Source organism: Labeo rohita, chromosome 16 (assembly GCF_022985175.1).
Source record: "Labeo rohita strain BAU-BD-2019 chromosome 16, IGBB_LRoh.1.0, whole genome shotgun sequence".
NCBI lineage: Eukaryota > Metazoa > Chordata > Actinopteri > Cypriniformes > Cyprinidae > Labeo > Labeo rohita.
Window position 1 is genome coordinate 16,971,585 of NC_066884.1, and position 20,749 is coordinate 16,992,333.

At 35.0% G+C, this 20,749-nt stretch overlaps 1 protein-coding gene across 1 annotated transcript in view; it reads left to right on the plus strand.

The window, feature by feature from the left end:
- The window catches only part of si:dkey-12j5.1 (uncharacterized), a 100,173-nt gene that overhangs the window by 35,449 nt on the left and 43,975 nt on the right, over positions 1-20,749 (plus strand). The gene's annotated exons all lie outside the window — the stretch shown is intronic.

A 20,749-nucleotide genomic window follows, 5' to 3' on the forward strand; every position in this document is an offset into this window, starting at 1 on the left:
TTCCCGGATATCTATGTATTTTGTGCATTCTCTCAGAAAGTGCTCGACATGACTTGTCTGGCTGTGCACAGCCATTCGTTGTGTTTTGTTACGGTATCCGCTCTGAAAAACTCTCTTGAGCTGTGTCCAATCAGCAGCGAAGGACCGGGCACAGGCTCGCGATGGCAATCACAGCAGCCCATGTGCGCTCTCCTGCAGTACTGCACTCTCTCGTTTAATAAGGATTTCATCAGGTCTCCCCCTAATACGCCTCCCATCAGCACACTCTAATTAATTATTCCCTCTAATGAAAATACTCAATTCGGTTTTTCGGTCTCATTTCCTTTCTTTGTCTCACAGTCCCACAGTTGCCACAGTGATGGAAAACCCATAACTTTTCTGTTATTATTTATTATTTTTTTTCCAGGATTAAGGGTAAAATTAATTATTTTTTTTTGCTCACAGTTTCTAGCCAATAACATTTTTAAATATTCATAAAAACTGCCAATGGAGTTATAAGATATTATTAATTTGCATAACTTTTCCAAGTCTAGAAACACTAGACTATATATTTGGCCAGTCAGTGAAGCACTGGTTCTTCTTCTTCAGAAAAAAAAGAAAATATTTAGATTATTTGTTTTATCTTATTTTCTTATTATATGTATATTAGTGCTGTCAAAATTAGCGTGTTAATGCTGGCAATTGATTTTTTTCATTTTAACAGCGTTATGAATGGATGCCCATTTTTCACAAGTTGATTTGATTCGTTACGGTCATAATGAGAGGTCTATAGACCAATTTGGAGTAGACGTCACAGTTACGTCACTTGCAGCTGCGCGCACATAGTGTTTGCAGTTTGGTAACAAGTGAAGGTAAATGGGTAAAATCCATGGAATAAGAGAAAAAAACTATTTTTGTGCCTTTTGATGTCAAAATCGGAATGCAAATAATTTTTATAGAATGCTGTCGTAAAAGACGCCATTTGAAGCTAAACACACGTTTAAACATATATACTATGGTTGAAAACTGCTATGATTACTCTACTTTTAAAGCAAAAAATTTGATTTGAACAATAGGCCTACATAATATTCACATATGCTTTTCACAGGGGACGTATTGTATTAGCCCTACAGTTACAGCATGAAATATTATTTAAACCTATTGCTATTAACATTTTTACATAACATTTATTTTGTCACAATTCTGACTTTTTTTGTCTTGCAAATGCAAGTTTATATCTGCTAATTTTGTCTCTGACTTTATAACTTCAGTTTAACTCAACAATAGTGAGTTTGTCAATTCTGATGGAAAAAAAGCCAGAAGCGTGGGATATAACCACCTATTTCTAGGAAATCAATAACTTTTGTAGCTTTAAAGATTCATCTATATTTAATTTAGAATTTAGTGTTGGATAACTTTATTTAATTTCTTTATATTTCCTACTTCCTGAAGGGCACAGGTGAATATGACATTTATTATAATGGGTTTATGTAGATTGTTTGAAATTCACTGATATTGGAAGGTATTTTTTAAAGTCTAATAAATGTTAAAATTGATAGCACTTAATTATACTGTAATGTTGAATGGCTATAATGATTAAATGTTATGGGGAAAAACAATTTTATAGAGACATGAGTAATATTGGTATCAGTGATACTGGCCTACAGTCATAAAGATGCAGTTAAACAGATATTAAAAATATACTGTCTTTGTTATTTGTACATTAATTTGAAGATTGATGTGAAGTTATTCCAATATTAAAGTGTATTTTAAAACTTTAATGTCAGGTGGATTAATTACGATTAATTTCAGAGAACGTGCCATTTTAATTAGTTAATTTTTTTTAATCGATTGACAGCACTGATAAATATCGAAACACCAAAATCAACGTCACTCCGCTTGCTGTATTTCTTATATCGAGTGTTATGGCGGACGCCCAAATCCACTATAGTTTTACAATAATGCTGTTTTTGTGTCACGGAATGTAGTTTTCAGTGTTTTTTTAGGCAAGAATGTACTTGTTTGGCTTGTTAATGAAGATGATAATGTTTAAAAAAAAATTGTTTCAATGTTTTCAGAGTTGTGAGCTCCAGGGCGTCAGCGGCTGTTTAGCACTCATGAACCTGCCGAGAGCAGCCTCACCTTGGCCAGATCTGGAATTTGCCGCTGGCTCTGAAATCTCTATAGTGGTTAAACGAGACATAATTAGTTTTGGCTAAATCTAATGGGCAGTTTTTGTTCTTATTAATCTATTATTTGTTTCAGAACAAACCATTTTGGCTGAGGGCATAATCTTCATCATTAATGCTATATATCAGAGCGTTGACTTTGTACTTTTGACTGAATTGCTTTTATTGTTTTATTCGTGTTTTTTTCTGTCTAAAGTGAAAAGCAGTAATGTGGTGTGTAGATTTAATGACTTGTTTCTTGTAGCTTTTTGGAGGTGAAAACTCCTAGGCATGTTGAGTTCCAGTGCATCTCATTCCTTTTCCCTCACTCCTTCTGTCCATCTTTCTCACTCTCTTTCTCATTGCAGCCTAATTATGTTTGACCTGACATTTGGCTTCCTCTTCTTAATTTCTCTAATTTGGCTGCTGTTCTTGTCTTCACACCCATCCTCCTCCCTCTCTGCCTGTCCTTGCTTGCCTTATTATGATGTCCCTCAAGGCTCCGACCTTGGACCTTTCAGCTAAACGCTGTTTTATTTCTCCATGATTAGTAGTTTGTTTTTAATTACCAAAACACACACTAAACCCATCACATACGCAAATATGTACAAACATTTGAATATTCTTCATCCTGAAGAGGGTTGAAGAGCCATGCACTGCTTTTCTTACAAGAGTCTCTTAATGCGCCTGCCATTTTTATTTTTTTTTCTCCTGAAAACGTGACTTGATTTTCTGACACGAAAGCTTCTTTGTCTATCTTTGATACTGCAAATAGGCTGCTTATCATACATTCAGTTGTCTGTGCGGAACCGTCCTGTGACGGTTTGTTAGGAAAGTAAATAGAGAGGACATTGAGTCATGTTACTTTGATCGTCACAAGAGGCTGCACCACTTTCAAATTCTGAGTGAGAGCGTGTTCAACAACAAGCTTTGTGTTGTCTGTTCCTTTGTGCTGGCCGTGAATGGCAGGCTTTTTGCACAATTTCATCTCTCTGCTTTTCAATATTCCAGCACCTGCTATCCAGTGTTCACTTATCACGGCTTTTTGGCTGCGCATGTGTTTACATTTCTTTAAAAAATTGTAGGCTTTTTGTAATTCTAACGTTTGTGAAGACCCTATCTCATGTAATTCTGATTATGAGTTGGATCTTCATTTTGTACTTTTCTACGATCTCTAAAATGAAATGGTTTTAACGCTGAAGAGATTTGGACCTGGATGGGATTTTTTCTTTTCTCTTTTGGAATCTCAAGGGAAACAAAGACAGGACAGTTTTTATTGTTACAAAAATGGAAATATTTTCTTTTGTTGACAATTTTTTTTTTTTTCTATTGAGAGAGGACAGATGCATTTGAGACATCAAGGATGACATTCTAAAGAGTGTTTTTGGTCAAACGTGGATATACTTACAAGTACAGAATGTATGTGTAGTTCTGTCCAGTTATAGAAATGCCTTAAAGTGTAGAAAAGCTTCATGCAATGGAAATCAGTGCTATCCAAAACTTCGGTTACCAACATTATTAAAAAAAATATCTTCTTTTTGGTGTGCTACCAAAGAAAGTAAGTCATTTTTGGAACGACATGAGAATGAGTTATGTTGACAGAGCTGTGCCTTTATAGTAGGGCGAAATTTCAAAAGTGCTGTTAGCACTTGAAGATCTAGCATAGCTGTTACTGTGTCAAATTGACCCTATATGACAAATCACAGCTCAAGAGTCATAGTTTGCTGTTTGTGAGTGAGAGAGATGATGTGTGAGAGACACCGTATGTGTTGTGAAAGAGACGTGCTGCCATTTGCCATTTTCAAATCACATCTGTAGAGGATGGCATGAATTTTCAGGCTGAAAACAGTTGACTTTAAAGTCTAAATTGGTTCAAGATGACCCACAACAGCACAGGTCAGAGAACACTGAGAAATTGCACAGATTATGACTAACATGATAAGTGGTCCTCATGAGGGAAAAACATATCAATTATGATTACAGAAAATCTTAGTACTCCTCAAGTTCATGCTTTTACTCTATTTTGCTTCAAATCAAATATTTGCTTCAAATATTTATGTGCCCTGTACAATAAACAAGCATGCTATAGCCACCATTTATTAAAAGGCTACAACCATAATTTTCTAGATTCAGTCTGGATAGCAGTCATACGACTGTTCAAATGTTTGGTGTAAGTTTTTTTTTTTTTTTTTTTTGAGTCTCTTATGTATGGAATCCTATCTACGCACCTGAATAGAACATACGAAAAGGTAATTGCGTCTTTTTATCTCACAATTCCAACTTTTTTCTCGCAGTTGTGAGATATAAGCTCGCAATTGTTCAATTCAATTCAAGTTTATTTGTATAGCGCTTTTCACGATACAAATCATTGCAAAGTAGCTTTACAGAAAATTAAAGTTTCTACAATATATTTAGTAGTAGCTTATTAGTGGTGACTATGTCACTTATAATGTGAGTTATAAAGTCAGAATTGTGAGATATAAATTTGCAGATCAGAGAAATGAAGTCAGAATTGTGTTATATAAATGCGCAATTGTGAGTTATAAAGTCAGAATTGCGAGAGACAGACTCTCAACTTTTTCTCACAATTGGAAGTTTATATCTTGTAATTGTGACTTTATATCTCGCATATTTTAACTTTACAACAGAAGTCAGAATTGTGACAATCTCAGAACTCAGATTTCTGGGAACATAGTCTTTTTTTACATCTCAAAAATTTATAACCCACAACTGCGATTTTATATCTCGCAATTCTAACTTTATAACACACAATTGCCAGTTAAGTCAGAACTGTGATATATAAACTTGCAATTCTGAGAACATATCAGTCATTTTTTTTACATCTCAAAACACTATAACTCGCAATTGCAATTTTATATTTCAGTTCTGAGAAAAAAGTCAGAATTGTGAGGAAAAAGTCAAATTGCTAGTTTTTATCTCACAGTTCTAACTTTATAACACGCAATTGCCAGTTAAGTCAGAACTGTGATATATATTCTGAGAACATATCAGTCATTTTTTTTGCATCTCAGAACGTTATAACTCGCAATTGCGATTTTATATCTCTCAGTTCTGAGAAAAAACGTCAGAATTGCGAGAGAAAGTCGAAATTGCAAGTTTTTTTCTCACAATTCTAACTTTATAACACAATTTCGAGTTAAGTCAGAACTGTGATATATAAACTCGCAATTATGAGAACATGTCTTTTTTTACATCTTAAAACATTTCAACTCACAATTGTGATAATTTGTGTATCTCTCAATTCTGAGAAAATAGTCAGTTAAGTCAGAATTGTAATATATAAACTCGCAATTCTGAGAACTGTTTTTTTTTTTCTCCCTCATAACTTTATAACTCGCAATTGCCGATTTATATCTTTCAATTCCCAGAAAATAACGTCAAAATTGTGAGTTTTCTGACTATTTCTCGCAATTGTTTATATCGCGCAATTCTGAGAAAAAGTCAGAATTGTGAGTTTATTTCTAGCAATTCTGACTTTATAACTTAATTGCAGGTTTATATCTCACAATTCTTACTTTATAACTTACAATTGTGAGTTTATATCTTACAATTCTGAGAAAAAAGTCAGAATTGCAAGTTTTTATCTCGCTTTTCTGACACGGATACCTTTTTTTTTTATTGTTAGGGTTATACTCACCAAGGCTGCCATTATTTTCAATTTAAAAAAAAAAAAAACTGCAGTATGTTGTAATATTATGGTCCAGTCTTTAGTGTCAAATGATCTTTCAGGAATAATTCTAATATGTTTATTTGTCACTCAAGAATCATTTCTTATTATTATTCATGTTGAAAACAGTTGTGCTGCTTTATATTTAAACCAAGTTGCTTTTTTCAGGATTTTTTGATTAGTAGAAACTGATGTGTTTTTTTTTATCTAAATTCAGTTTTCTATGCATTATTTTAACATAACTGTAATTTGTTTTGTTTTTCGAAGCTAGGTGATCTTTAAATGCTTTAAACACTTTGCTGACACGCTTACTGTGAGTTGAGTAAATGTGGTGTTTGCCTCTGTCTGGGGTGTTGGAGATAATGGACGGTGGATTAATCAGCCTGTAGGACTGTTCGCCATTGTTACTCCGTGTTCATAAACCTCACTGTAATTGGCATGTATTCTCATCAGAGATTGGTTAGAATGGAGTTGTCACTCAAACTCTATTGTCTTTAAGCTTATATTGGACCCATTGTTTCTCTTCTGCCTATTTGCATACATTCCATACCCTCATGGTCTGTTCAATGAGATTATTGTTAATTTTACACTTCATGCACAACAGTGTTCTGCTGATGCTGGATTTTGCCGTTGTGTTTACATGTATAGGAGAGTGTATTTGCAGTAAAGTGTGAGAGGAAGACAGGAAGACAGGAAACAAGTGCTCCTAATTAACCTACTTGGTTGAATTTGGTTTGTCGCATGGCTCCACTCTTCTTTCTAATTAAATTTTCCTCTATCTATCTAACCCTGCCGACTGGATTGAAGAGCGTTTGGTCATCTCTTGCTTAAGTGGGTTAATTTGATGTTAGCATCATGTTTCATCCTCCTTTGGCCTTATTAGCTTCTTGACTCTTACCCAGCCCTTATTATCCTCTTTCTTCCACTCGTTCCCACTGAGGAATAGAAAACACAAACAACACACACTTTGAGAAAACATCTCTGCGAGTCGTGTTTACCTTTTTGTTATGTCTACAAGACGATGCACCGCAATTTCAGTCTACGTGCCAAAAAAGAGAGCAGCCAAACAGTGAGGCGATCGACAAAAAGATGAGTTATTAATCTGTTTGCCTTTAAAGTCTGTACGCTTGATTTCCTGAAGGAGAACCTAAAGAGCAGTCTGGTTTTGACTACTGGATACTGGACTCAGCACTCAGTTTGAGCATTAGCATTGTTCACATGCTTCTAATCAGGCAGGTTTTAACAGACTACATTGATCCACATTTTTACATTTATTTTTTTGTTTGTTTATTGGTAACTTAGGGTTTAAAATGGAATTAGCTTCTAGATGTTAGTATTGCTATCATATGTTCATTTTAGATGTTGCTCTGGTTGGGTCCATCCACGGATCTGTAAAGTCTGAAGAGCTAATGAGGTTACTAAATGGGTAGTGAAAACCTTTGTCCTTTATCATTCACCCTTATGTGGTTTCAAATAGTGTTAATTTTGTTAACAAAAACAATGACGAAAAATGTTCAGCCTGTCTGTGTTCTGTCATGAGATCTTGACTATTTTTTTTTTTTTTTTACGACGTTTGTTGCTGAATAAATGCACTTGGGTCATTCCGTGTCAACCCAACAGCCAGGTTCCTGGCTTAAATTTTTGATTTTACTAATATTTTTTCTGAATAAAGATACACATGTATAGTGATGAAAGCCACAATATTAAAAGTCATGGATGAATATTTACAGAGTAATCCACTATTTTGTAGAGGGGGGTCAAAATTACAATTTACACCTGAGATTCAGAGCTATATTGCAGGGGGGGTAAAAATGACTTCAGAAAGATGGCTCCATCATACTGTTATTTTTACACAGAGTTTTGTAGGTCTGTTAGTAAAATCTTATATATAAAATATTCCCTTTTAGATATTGGGTCTTAACAAACTTTCCTTTTAGCATTTTCATTTTTAAAGGAGCACTCCATTTTTTTTTTGAAAATAGGCTCATTTTCCAACTCCCCTAGAGTTAAACCCGTTGAGTTTTACCGTTTTCAAAGCCATTCAGCCAATCTCCGGGTCTGGCGGTAGCACTTTTAGCATAGCTTAGCTTAGATCATTGAATCTGATTAGACCTTTAGCATGTCTCTCAAAAATGGCCAAAGAGTTTTGATATTTTTCCTGTTTAACACTTGACACTTCTGTAGTTACATAGTGTACTAAGACCAGCGAAAAATGAAAAGTTGATTTTCTAGGCTGATATGGCTAGGAACTATACTCTCATTACAGTGTAATAATCAAGGAATTTTGCTGTCGTACCATGGGTGCAGCAGGCGCAATGATATTACGCAGTGCCTGAAAATAGTCTCCCTGTGCAAGCAGGTGGTCACGTTGGTTATGTTGACAGAAGTTAGCTTATTTTCATCCAACAACACAACACCTCAACCGCTCAATCTGAGATATTCTTGTCTAATGTACATCCCTGCTCCGGCATCGAAACAAAGAGGTCGGACTGTTACAGCTGATCTGAGGTAAAACGCTCATGTCAGTCAACTATCGTGGGAGCGGCCTCTGTCACCGACTGGCATCTGAGAATGGCTCGATTTGAAAAAGGAAATATTATTTTTACAAGTGAATTAAAAACCACTGCATGGATTTTTATCATTATAGGGTAGATTTGTACATACACTGCCAACACACATTAGTGTTCGAAGCTATTGTAAATTACTCTACAAACATTTTATAAAAGCAATAAGCCCTGTGAAGCCATGGTTTACAGTGAATTTATAACAGCTAAGGTTTCCTTCTGTCAAAACAGCTCCATTGATACCTGAGTGCCATACATATTTTTTAACTCGAGATATAAGAATATAAGATATACGAATAAGATATACTGCAACATGATTTTAGATTCTAGTTGTTGATAAACTTTTTTTTTTTTAAATTTTAAATTTCTTTTAAATTTCTTTTTTTTTTAAAAAAGGCCCTTGTGTAGGACCTGTTTGAGTGTCATAAATATTATTTTTCCAAAATTGTGTACCTATTACTCAAGAAGTATCCAGCATGACGAAAATGTTTTCATTGCCTAAAACTAGCCTAAAATGCTCAGACTTTTAGTCAAATAAAACTTGGTCAACACTGGACCCTGTTAATTTTCAGTATATGGACAAAAAAAAAAAAAAAAAAAAAAACACATTCTATAAATCAACACTCTTATAGGGTCTGCAAGGGTGCTGATGACTTACAGGAGGAAGTGCTTTATTTTGGTGCAGGAACTTTCATTAGTGTGAGTGACTTTTGCTGTGTTTGGACAACCTTGTTGGTGTCCCAGAGCTCTATTTCATATCAATGCTTCTGAGATGCTGCAGTACAGCTGAATTCTCTCTCTTCCTGTCTCGCTGGCGCACACACATACACGGTCGGCTTTTGGAGGATTTGTGCTTAGCCCTGCTGCAGACTCAAATTTGTGGTGAAGTGGAGGAAATGAAATGAAAGACGGATCTTGCTCTTAGACAAAAGAGTGGAGGGATCTAAGAGCAATTATAGGAGCACACACACATCGAAATCCAGCACAAGTCTCTCTCTGACATCCTCATGTTCAAATTTCATAAACATCTCCAGATGCACTCAAATCACAAACATCTCAAACGTTATGTACCTCTCATCTCTTTCCTCTATCAATTTGAGTTGTTTTTCATTGTGTACAATGGAAATTTTTCAATTTGGAATGAAGAACAAATAAGCAAGTAATATTAAAAAATGGGAAATAGCTTTAGCACAAAATAAAACAAATGTAAAGCATGTAAGCTAAGAAAGAAGCATTTACTTCATTGCACTTCTGTATGTTTTTACATAAATAATAATGATCAAGCATTTTTCAGCAGCCATTAGTCCAGTCTTCAGTGTCACATGATCAGAAATCATTCTAAAATGCTGATTTGCTGCTTACAAAACATTTCTTATTCTTACTGCATATTTTTGTGGAAACAGTAGTACTTTTTTCAGGGTTATTTGATGAATAGAAGGTTCAAGAGAACATTGAGCATGCCACAAATCATTTTGGACCAGTTTCAGTTTCTTCTTTTGATATTGCAAACTTCATATGCAATTTATGGTGTTTGCACATTATGCCCTGGCTTTCTCACATTTCTCACAGTACTGAAGAAACAAGCTTCACCACTGTTTTCGTCGCTCTGTGTTTCTCACACATACACGTTTGCTCCCCGCTGCCGTCTACATTCAGGCATCTGTTACTCCATGTGGTGTACGTCAGTGATAAACGAGGCTTGGTTGAACCGACCCCCGGGGACCAATCCCCGCAGAGCGCTCACCTGTCGCCAGGTAACCATCACCGTGGCGAACCTGTCACCACGCCAACCTATTGCTCAGGCGAAAACCTGTCACCATGGTAAAACTGTCACTGCTGGGGACTCATCCGTGACTAATCCATGATATCCTTTACTTTTCTGCTTCTCTCTGCCATGTGTAAATCTGAAATGTCTGAAAAAAATCTGTATGCATCGATCTCGCTGTATCTTCCTGCAGTGGTTACATATGTGAACAGATGTTTGTCCTGTTATTGATTCATTTACTTAGTGTTTTGACTTTTAAATGTTTCTGCAGTCTGGTAACACTGTTTAAAGTTTCATGTCAGTTTGGGTGATACAGTATAACTGATAATTATCTTTATTTTTCAGTTATTTGGTGATATTTAATGTGTGTAACATGTAAACAGTATTTCTGTTTAATCAGAGAAACCACTGTTTGAATCAAGCAGCTGTTGTAAATTTAATTTCAGAAATTCAAAATATTAATATGAATTAACATTTTAATAATAACTTTACCATTAAAAATATATATTTTAATATATTAAAATGCTTTAGACCTTTTTGGATAATGTTTGAAGTAAATCATTTTGAATCAGTTAATTTTAAAATTTGTTTTGATTAGTTGAAATGCACAGTTAATGGAAGCCCGTATTAGTCACTGAATAAAAAATGTAAAAAAAAGTAATTGCGACTTATAATCTTGCAATTCCAACATTTTTTTTTCTCAGAATTGTGAGATATAAACTTGTAGTTTTGACTTTTTTTTACATCTCACAATTCTGATTTCATAAGACGGAATTGCACGTTTACATCTCACAGTTCTGAAAAAAGGCAGAATTGCAAGATGTAAACTCGAAATTGTGAAAGAAAAAAGTCAGAATTGTGAGATGTAAAACTCGAAATTGCAAGAAAAAAGTCAGAATTGCGAGATGTAAACTCGGAATTGCAAGAAAAAAGTCAGAATTGCAAGATATAAACTTGGAATTACAAGGGGAAGAAAGTCAGAATTACGAGACTGCAAGAAAAAAGTCAGAATTGTGAGATGTGAACTTGGAATTGCAAGGAAAAAAGTCAGTTGCGAGATGTAAACTTGTGATTGTGAGGAAAAAAGTCAGACTTACGAGATACAAACTCTTATTTGCGAGAAAAAAGAATTGTGAGATTGTGAGGAAAAAGTCAGAATTGTGAGATATGAACTCAGAATTGTGAGAAGTCATCAAAATTGCAAAATGTAAACTCAGAATTGCAAGGGAAAAAAGTCGGAATTGCGAGATGTGAACTCGGAATTGCGAGGAAAAAAGTCAGAATTGCAAGATATTAACTTGGAATAGCAAGGGAACAAAGTCAGAATTGCGAGATTGCAAGAAAAAAGTCAGAATTGTGAGATGTGAACTCGGAATTGTGAGGAAAAAAGTCCGAATTGCGACACAAACTTGCATTTGTGAGAAAAAGTCAGAATTGCGGGATACAAACTTGCATTCCTGAGAAAATGTCAATTGCGAGACATAAACTCACAATTGTGAGAAAAAAAGTCAGTTGCAAGATGTAAACTTGTGATTGTGAGGGGAAAAAAGTCAGAATTGCGAGATGTGAACTCGGAATTGCAAGGAAAAAACGTCAGAAACGCAAGAAAAAAGTCAGAATTGTGAGATGCAAACTCAAATTGTGAGGAAAAAAAGTGAATTACGAGGTGTAAACTCGGGATTGCAAGGGAAAAAAGTCCGAATTGCGAGATGTAAACTCGGAATTGCGAGTAAAGAGTTGCAAGATAAAAACTTGCATTTGCGAGAAAAAAGGCCGAATTGCAAAATGTTAACACATTTGTGAGAAACAAGTCAGAATTGCGATACAAACTTGCATTTGTGAGGAAAAAGTCAGAATTGCGGGATACAAACTCGCATTCCCGAGAAAAAGTCAAGTGCGAGATTTTCAGAAAAAATTTCAGAGTTGGTAGTTACAATATCGCAATTACCTTTTCTTATTTATTCATTCAGTGCCGGAAATGGGCTTCCATAACGGTTTGACCTGACCTGGAATGAACTGGAATGCCGTTTTTGTTGAAGTTTGATTCAGAGATTGTATTAAAACTTCTGTTTTTACACTCATGTCTTTCTTAGTGCTCTTGAGCTGCAAGACAAAGAAATATTGTTATACTAGTCTAATGACACAGTCTTAGGAAACTAAGAGAGCACATTGTGATATACACAGTGTTGCTTAGTTTAATATTTCAAGCAAAATCAAGCCAAATATATTGTGAAAGTTCATCAATCACCCAAACCTGCTTCTTAATATCAGCCTGATGTCACATTGTGTGCATCATCTCATCTGGCACTTGAATCCCCCAACACTGAAGTGTGTGTGGCTGTATTTCTTTCTCTGTACTAACCTAATCCATCCACATTTCCAGCGGTAGTCTTTCACCCCAAAGAGAGATGGGAAGGGAAACTGAGGACGGAAGCAAGCAAAAAAATGAAATAGACCTCAAGCTTAGAGGATCAATTTTTAATTTGGCCTATGCGAGCGTGTGCGCGAGTGTTTGTGTGTTCGGCCGCTCGGCTTTTGTCGTAGGAGATTTGGCGGAGACTCAATTGACTGACTCCTGCTCAGGGTCTCACTCTTCCATAAAACAAGACGCCGCACATCCATTTCAGATTACTTTTTAGAACTTTCCATTGAAAACAAAGATAGCGGATGCTCAACAGCATTACCAGAAAGCACATCACACGCCACCTATCATAGGCAGCGGAACGCGAGCAAATGAGAGCGCGAGATGAAAGCGAGCGAGAGGAGAAGGGTCAGAGCTCTCGCCTGCTGTTTGAGCCGAGCTGATGATAACATGATGGTTATTCTAATGTGTTCTGTGCTCTCATAATTGCCTCTTTTCTCTCAGTGCAGATTGAAAGCACTTCACCTCTAGAGCGGAGAGCAATAAACGCCATTTGAGTGGCCTCTCAGAAATCCTTGGAGAAGTACGCACACACACGCGCACATAAATGTACCCGCACACCTTCGTTCGCACAAAAAATAGCTGTGCTGAAGGCGCGAAGCAACTTTCATTTCGACTGTGTGTGTGTTTGCCCGCGAGTCTGCTCTCGCACCCGTGGTGCGCCGCCATGCTGAGTGACACATGTTCTCCTGCCCAGCAGGTGATAGACGAAGAAAGAGAGTGTGGAGAGAGGAAGAAAAGAGAGGGAAGGTAATGTCATATTAATAAACATTATGATTGGCCGCACCATTTTGGGGATGCAAATTGGAGCCCCTTGTGTGTCTGTTGTTCTCCGTCTCTTTACCCGGAGTCGTCTCCCCGCTTAGCGCAGCAGCAGGTGATCTGGGGATGTCAGAATTCAGCGGGAGGTGAAGTGGTGACCTTTTATTATTATAATTTATTTGAAAACAGTTTTTACATACAAATGCTTCAGCTTGACATATCGGCTTCCTTTCTCGTGTGAATCTAAAACACACATACCTAGTCGTGGTTGCTTGGTTGCTTTAAAAGGATAGTTCACCTCAAAATGGAAATTCAGTCATGAGTTTCTCACTCTCATATCACATCAAACCTGTATGGCTTTCTTTATTCTGTGGAACAAAAATATATTTAGGAAAATATGAAGTCATAGAGGTTAGGAAGGATGATGAAGGATATATATATATTTTTTTAAAGAAATTAATACTTCAGAAGGATCATGTGACAAAAAATACAGAAAAAAACGTTATATTGTGAAATATTTTTGCAATATAAAATAATGGTTTTCTATTTTAATATATGTGAAAATGTAATTTATTTCTGTGATGCAAAGCTGAATTTTAGGCATCATTGCTTCAGTCTTCAGTGTCACATGACCCTTCAGAAATCATTCTAATATGTTGATTTATTATCAATGTTGGAAACAGTTGTGCTGCTTAATGTTTTTTTGGAACCTGTGATACTTTTTCAGGATTCTTTGATGAATAAAGTGTTAAAAAGAACAGCGTTTATTTAAAATAGGAATATTTTATGACAATATACACTACCGTTCAAAGTTTGTTGCCAGAAAATTTTTCTTTCTTTGTTTGAAAGAAATGAGTACTTTCACCAAGGCTGTGTTAAATTGATAAAAAGTGATAGTAAAGACTTCGATTCTAAGAAAATATTCTATTTGGAATAAATGCTGTTCTTTTTAACTTTTTATCACAGGTTCTAAAAAAAATAATAATATTAAGCAGCACAACTGTTTCCAACATTGACAAAAAAATCAACATATTAATCTGATTTCTGAAGGATCATCTTTTTTGAAGACTGGAGTAATGGCTGCTGAAACTTCAGCTTTGCATCACAGAAATAAATTATATTTTAAAGTATATTAAAATAAAAACTGTTATTTTAAATTGCAATAATATTTCATAATATTACTTTTTTTCTGCATGTTTATGTAAATAAATGGAACAGATGAGCATACGAAACCTCTTTAAAAAACATTAAATACATAAAAAAATCTATTTTTGTTTGTTTTGTGTTGTTTTAATGACTTAACAGTAAAAAATATAGGATAATTATTAATTTTATTATAATTATATTAGGGCTGTCAAACGATTAATCGTGATTAATCGGATACAAAATAAATATATAAAATATAAAATATAAAATAAATGGTTGAGTTTGCCTAATATATGTGTGTGTACTGTGTGTAATTATTATATAAATACACACAAATTAATGCATGTATTTAAGAGAAATATTTATGTATCTATTTATATATAATATAAATTATATAAAAAGTATAATAGACATATACTTGTAAATATTTCTTAAATATATACATTGTGTTTGTATTTGTATATACATAATAATTACACACAGCACACACACATATATTAGGCAACTCAAATGTTTATTTTGTATGCGATTTAATCGTGATTAATCATTTGACAGCCCTAAATTATATATATATATATATATATATATATATATATGTATGTGTATATATATATATATATATATATATATATATATATATATTTTTTTTTTTTTTTTTTTTTTTTTTTTATTAAAAGTTATATATATTAAATACCATCTAAAGTGGATAGAAGGTGCACTGTAATTACAGCCTTGACACATTTTAAGACTCTTTTAGTCCAACTAAACAAGTCAGACATTACTAACTAGCTTAATATTTATATTCCTCAATCACAACCAGCACCGGTAGAGGGTTATAATCACGCAGGGCCTCATAGAGAGCACCTGCGCTTGGTGTGTTTGCAGGTTTTTGTTGGCTTTAACTAGACTATAAATCACACCACGCCACTGAAAGGACCCACCTGCCCTCTCAAAGTATCGTCAGGAGGGCTGAAGGTCTATAAAGCATGACGTTTAATAAATCCCCATTCCCCGGGTTTTCTGTAAACTGTTGGCTCTCTTTTCTCAACTTTCAACCTTACTGAACAACATATGTGTGAAAGCTGATGTTTGAAGTGTTTACTCTTTGTGACCTGAACCTCCATAGTGTCCCTGCCCTCCAGGACCCCACCTTAAAAAACAAAGATGAATAAAACAACTTGTGGTCCCATGAAAAATACATGACAGGGTAAAGCTGATCTGAGGGGGCTGCGTCATAAGGTTAAAGATTCATTCATCCTTCCACAATCCAAATCCATTATGGATGAGCCCACAATGCAGAGCGTTTTGTACAGTTAGGTCCGCTTTTTTAAGTCTGTGTGTGTGTGTTGGAGGAAAAAAGAACGGGTTGCTGTGTGTGGGTGGTGGTGTGAGTGAACGTATAGATCGCCAGTCACTTCCTATTGTCTAAAAAACATGTAGACAAGGGAATTTGTTATCAGTGCTGTCTAATTAAAGCACAGTTAATCATCGCTTATTAGCGCTTCATCAATAAACGGGATACATCCTGACAGGACGTAGACGGATATGCCTGAATATGAAAAGCTAGTGTCTTTGAAGCTTTGAGAAGTGTTTAACATTTAAACTGAAACTCATTAAAAATAAGAAGCACTTTAATTCTCCTGTGTGTGAATTTCGACGTTTCTGAATCTCTGCGCTAGATTGAAAGAGATATTCCTCTGTTTTCCATTTCACTGGATTTAACCGTGCCGAAGTAACCGTGGAAATATTTTTATCAGTTCCTGTCATAGAAAATGTGCTAGTGAAGATGTAATGTTGTTGTTTCTGCCTTGTGTGTTTGTATTTTGCATCCATGGCTGAGCACCCTGTTCACATTGCCGATTTATGTCCGGTTACAGTGAAAAATGATTCGATCCACTCTGCTGCTTTGTTTTTATTCCACGGGCCTGTGTGCATCCGTGTATTTTTGTCTTCCTCCCTTTTTGCTGGGGGATAAAAAAAGATCGGATGTCAGGAAGCGGTGTGCACAGAAGCACAGCCCACTGGCTAGTGTTATAGCATGCTCTCCATAATTATTTTTCTGCCGAGATAAGATTATATTAGATGTTAATCGCATTATGTTATCAACTTTACAACATGCCACTGGCAGGGAATGCGTACGTCTTAAATTTAGACACCAAAAGAAGTGTTGTTTGTGTTAAGTTTTGGACTTCCGCAGGCTGTGGCTTGTGGAAATTGTCACACATGGGTCTTCTTTTATCACATTTCATCAGAGATGCTTAATCTTTTTATCACTTTAAAAGGTCATAAATATGCCTGTCGTGTGTGTGTTGATGCATGAATATGTTGGAGAGTGAGAGAGAATATGTTAAGATCTCTCAAAGGGGTAATTCACTAAGAATAAATAGCGCTTGCTAATAATGTTTATTTGAATGTGGTGTCTGCTTTTGTTTTCGAGTTCACTACATAAATTATAAGTTGCCTCAGAATTTGTCCCAAATTAGTCTTATAATAGTAGTTATAGTATAGTATAGCTATAGTTTTATAATGCGTTTCATGCATGAGACGCTACAATAGACACAAATGCAGCAGTTAAACGCAACCATATTTACATAGAAAAAACTATGGAAAAGCAGCGCATTGAAAAAACTGAAAAATTACTACTGTATGTCTGATATTTCATGTTTGCATCATGATGACAGGCTGAAAGCTGCTGTTCATTGGTTTTACAGAACATGTATTGTTAATAATAGTATAATGGTGTTTTACCATTTTGAATTTAAATTTTTTTTTTAGGATTTTTTTTAAATGCATTTTTATTGGGATTATTTCTGAACGTATAATATGTATTAGACAAGTTTGTACAAGATTGTAGTTTATGCATCTTTTCTGCAAAGATATTTAACAAGTGATTTGTTTATCATGTTGACAACTTTATGTGTGGTGCATTGGAATAAAATTAGAGCTAGAGAACTAGAGGGTAAATAAAGAAAAAGTTACTTGAAATATGTCGTACTTACATTTTAAAGTTGACTAGTTAAAAAGTCGAGAATCGGTCAAACGTTCAGAAAAAAAAAAAAAAAAAAAAAAAAAAACAAGATTTACATTTGCCTTGTTGCCCAACCTAGGGCTGGGGGCAATATGGCCAAAAAATTATCATGATAATTTTTTTTCATATTAGTCAGTATCGATAATTATCACGATGAATGTCAAATTTTTATTTCTTTCAAGTTTAAAGGCAGATTTTTGCTACAGTGTGAAAGTTTTAAAAACCAGACGGTTAAAAGTGGCTTTAAAATATTCTTTATGGTCAGAACATGACAAACACTTCATGTTTTTTGAAATCTTTCCTTTTCGGTCATTTTTCCTTAACAAAATAAATATCTTAATTTCTTAGTTTTACATGCTTTAATGAGTAATATTGTTTAAAATCAAGAAACAGATTTGTGTTACCTGATAAACTACCTCTGGTTATCGTTTATCAAGGAAATTCATATCTTGCGATAATTATCATTCTCGATTTATCGCCCAGCCCTAGCGCAAAATTAGAATATTGCATACAACATTTGCGAATAATCACCGCTTCCATCTAACAAGATGGTTTCAAATAGAAGAAAATCGTAACTTCCTGATAAGCTGGCACTAAATATCACGACTAAATAGCGACTAAATATAATATTTTTTAAAATTTAAAATTACTTGCATCTTAGAGCGAGGAAACGAAATGCAATAAATGCGGTCATTGCTTTCGGAAGTGGATGCCTGCTGTTTTGGAAAAGCAGTTGTGTAAGACAGTTTTGGAGGTAATTATACAGAAATGTAACCTGATTAGTCAGGTTATGCCATCCCATTGTGCAAAGTCACATGACTTTTTTGATGCGCATGAAGGAATTTATTCGGAAAATGCGTTTTCATCTCCCATTATTCGCATTAACCTTTTTTGCACAAGTCAAATACCACCTCAAGCAAGTGTAAGAATTTTTTGTGAATCAAGATTGGAAACTTGGCATTTCTATCACTCATTTATCATGTAATCAAAATGCGCGGTAGGGCTGGGTTTTAACACAAAGTTCATGATTCAATTCGATTCTGGTTCACAAGCTTGCGATTCAATTTGATTTAATATTGATTATTTTGGATGTGTGTCAGGTAGAGTACATGGCAGATTTTCTAAAGGAAAAAAAAATCTCTCAACTTATTCTGTAAAATGTACATGAGAGACAGTTAGTATGAGTACTACATTACTATAATACTGAAGGTTAAAAACTCTTTATTTTAACATACCTTCGGATGTTCATTCATGTTTATTTCATGCTGAAACTGGTCAAAGCGGAGGAAACGATCATGTTCATGTGTGCTTTGTTCTGCCACTTCTCTTCAACTGTGGTGCTACAGCAATCTGTCACGCCACATTAAACAACGCCAAAACAATATTTATTTTTTGAATGTTGTAATAAAATGAAAGAGTTTGAAATCTGAGACTTTGTGTCATATCAAAAGTAACAACACGTAATTTATTGTAATTTTTCGGATGTGAGGTGTGCTACAGTGTTCTGTTATTAACTGAAAACAGGCAAAAGTAAATTGATTCTTGGGATTTAAGAGTCAATATTGTTTTCAATATAGTCAAATTTATAAACAAAAAAACTGGTTCTTTTCATTACCTTTGTTGCACCCAACTGAAAATAAACCAATAGCTGTGAAGCTTCTCTATTCTTTTTGTATTCTATTTGTTTTTCTTTTTATTTATTATACAATTACCAAAAAAAAGGTCTCTAACACTAGTTTGTTCTACTCTTTTGTTTTCTTTTCTCTCGGCTTTCTTTTTAGGTATTGGGTATAGAATGTAGAATAAGGCATTAATATGTGCTTAATTAGTACTAATAAATGGCTAATATTCTAGCAATATGCATGCTAATAAGCAACTAGTTAAGAAACCGTAAAATACAGTGTTACCAACGTTTCAGTATTTTCTTGGGTGAATAAATGATGACAACATTTTCATTTTTGGGTGAATTATATCTAATTATTGAATTAAAATCTGTGAACACTTTTTGAATTAATTTGATCAAAGTAATACTATCTGATTTGTACTGTATGTGCTCTTGAATCTGAAATGATCTCATCATTTAGCAATAGACTTCTGAGGGCAGTAAGTGAAGTAAGAAATATGCTGGATTACCACATAATGTGACCACATAGTGCAAGTGTTGGGTAAATTTGCCCCAGAATCTTTCAGACTATATAGGTCATAATTTATCTTGCTGACCAAAATACGAAAGCTCAACTAAACACATCTGGTTGCACACACCAATTTTTTTCTCCTGTTTTACACAACATTAATTAACCTTAAATAATAGGCCTAGTTAAAGACTAAGTGCTAGGCTGACCTGTGCCTTCGGGACAGATGCTGTATGTGCATGCAGGGGTCTGACTTCATTATTTCTGTCTGCTCCCAAGGGAACAAAAGCCACAAATGGGCCGATACTTGTCCATCCATCACTTCAAGAGTGAATAATGACATCAGTGGTATTTACATAATACTCTAAATGTCAGCCTCCAGATATAGAGCTAGTAATTAGCGAGCATTCTTCAGTAACACAACACCTTTCTCCACAATATTTAAATGATGTGTAAAAATCAAGTCAAGAAAATTGCACAGCATGTACAGGGGTTGGACAATGAAACTGAAACACTGGCCAATATAGTGTTGAAGGTTTCATGGCTATATTTATGCAGCCTGGTGGCCAGTCTTTACTGATCGCACATTCCACCAATAAGAGCAGAGTGTGAAGGTTGACTATGTGCACCCAATAGTTCAAACATTGTACCCTGAAGGTGGTGCCGTGTATTAGGATGATAATGCACCAATACACACAGCAAGACTGGTGACAAGAGTGATTTGATGAACATGAAAGTAAAGTTAAACATCTCCCATGGCCTGCACAGTCACCAGATCTGAATATTATTGAGCCACTTTGGGGTGTTTTGGAGGAGCGAGTCAGGAAATGTTTTCATACACCAACATCACATAGTGACCTGGCCACTGTTCTGCGAAAGGAATGGCTCAAAATCCTTCTGGCTACTGTGCAGGACTTGTATTTGTCATTCCCAAGATGAAATAATGCTGTATTGGCTGCAAAAGGAAGCCAAACGGCATACTAATTGTGGTCTAAACCCAGGTGTTTCAGTTTCACTGTCCAACCCCTGTATACCGTTAACCAGATTTTATAAATGGTCACTTTCATATCAGAAAAGTTCTGTTAGATTTATGTG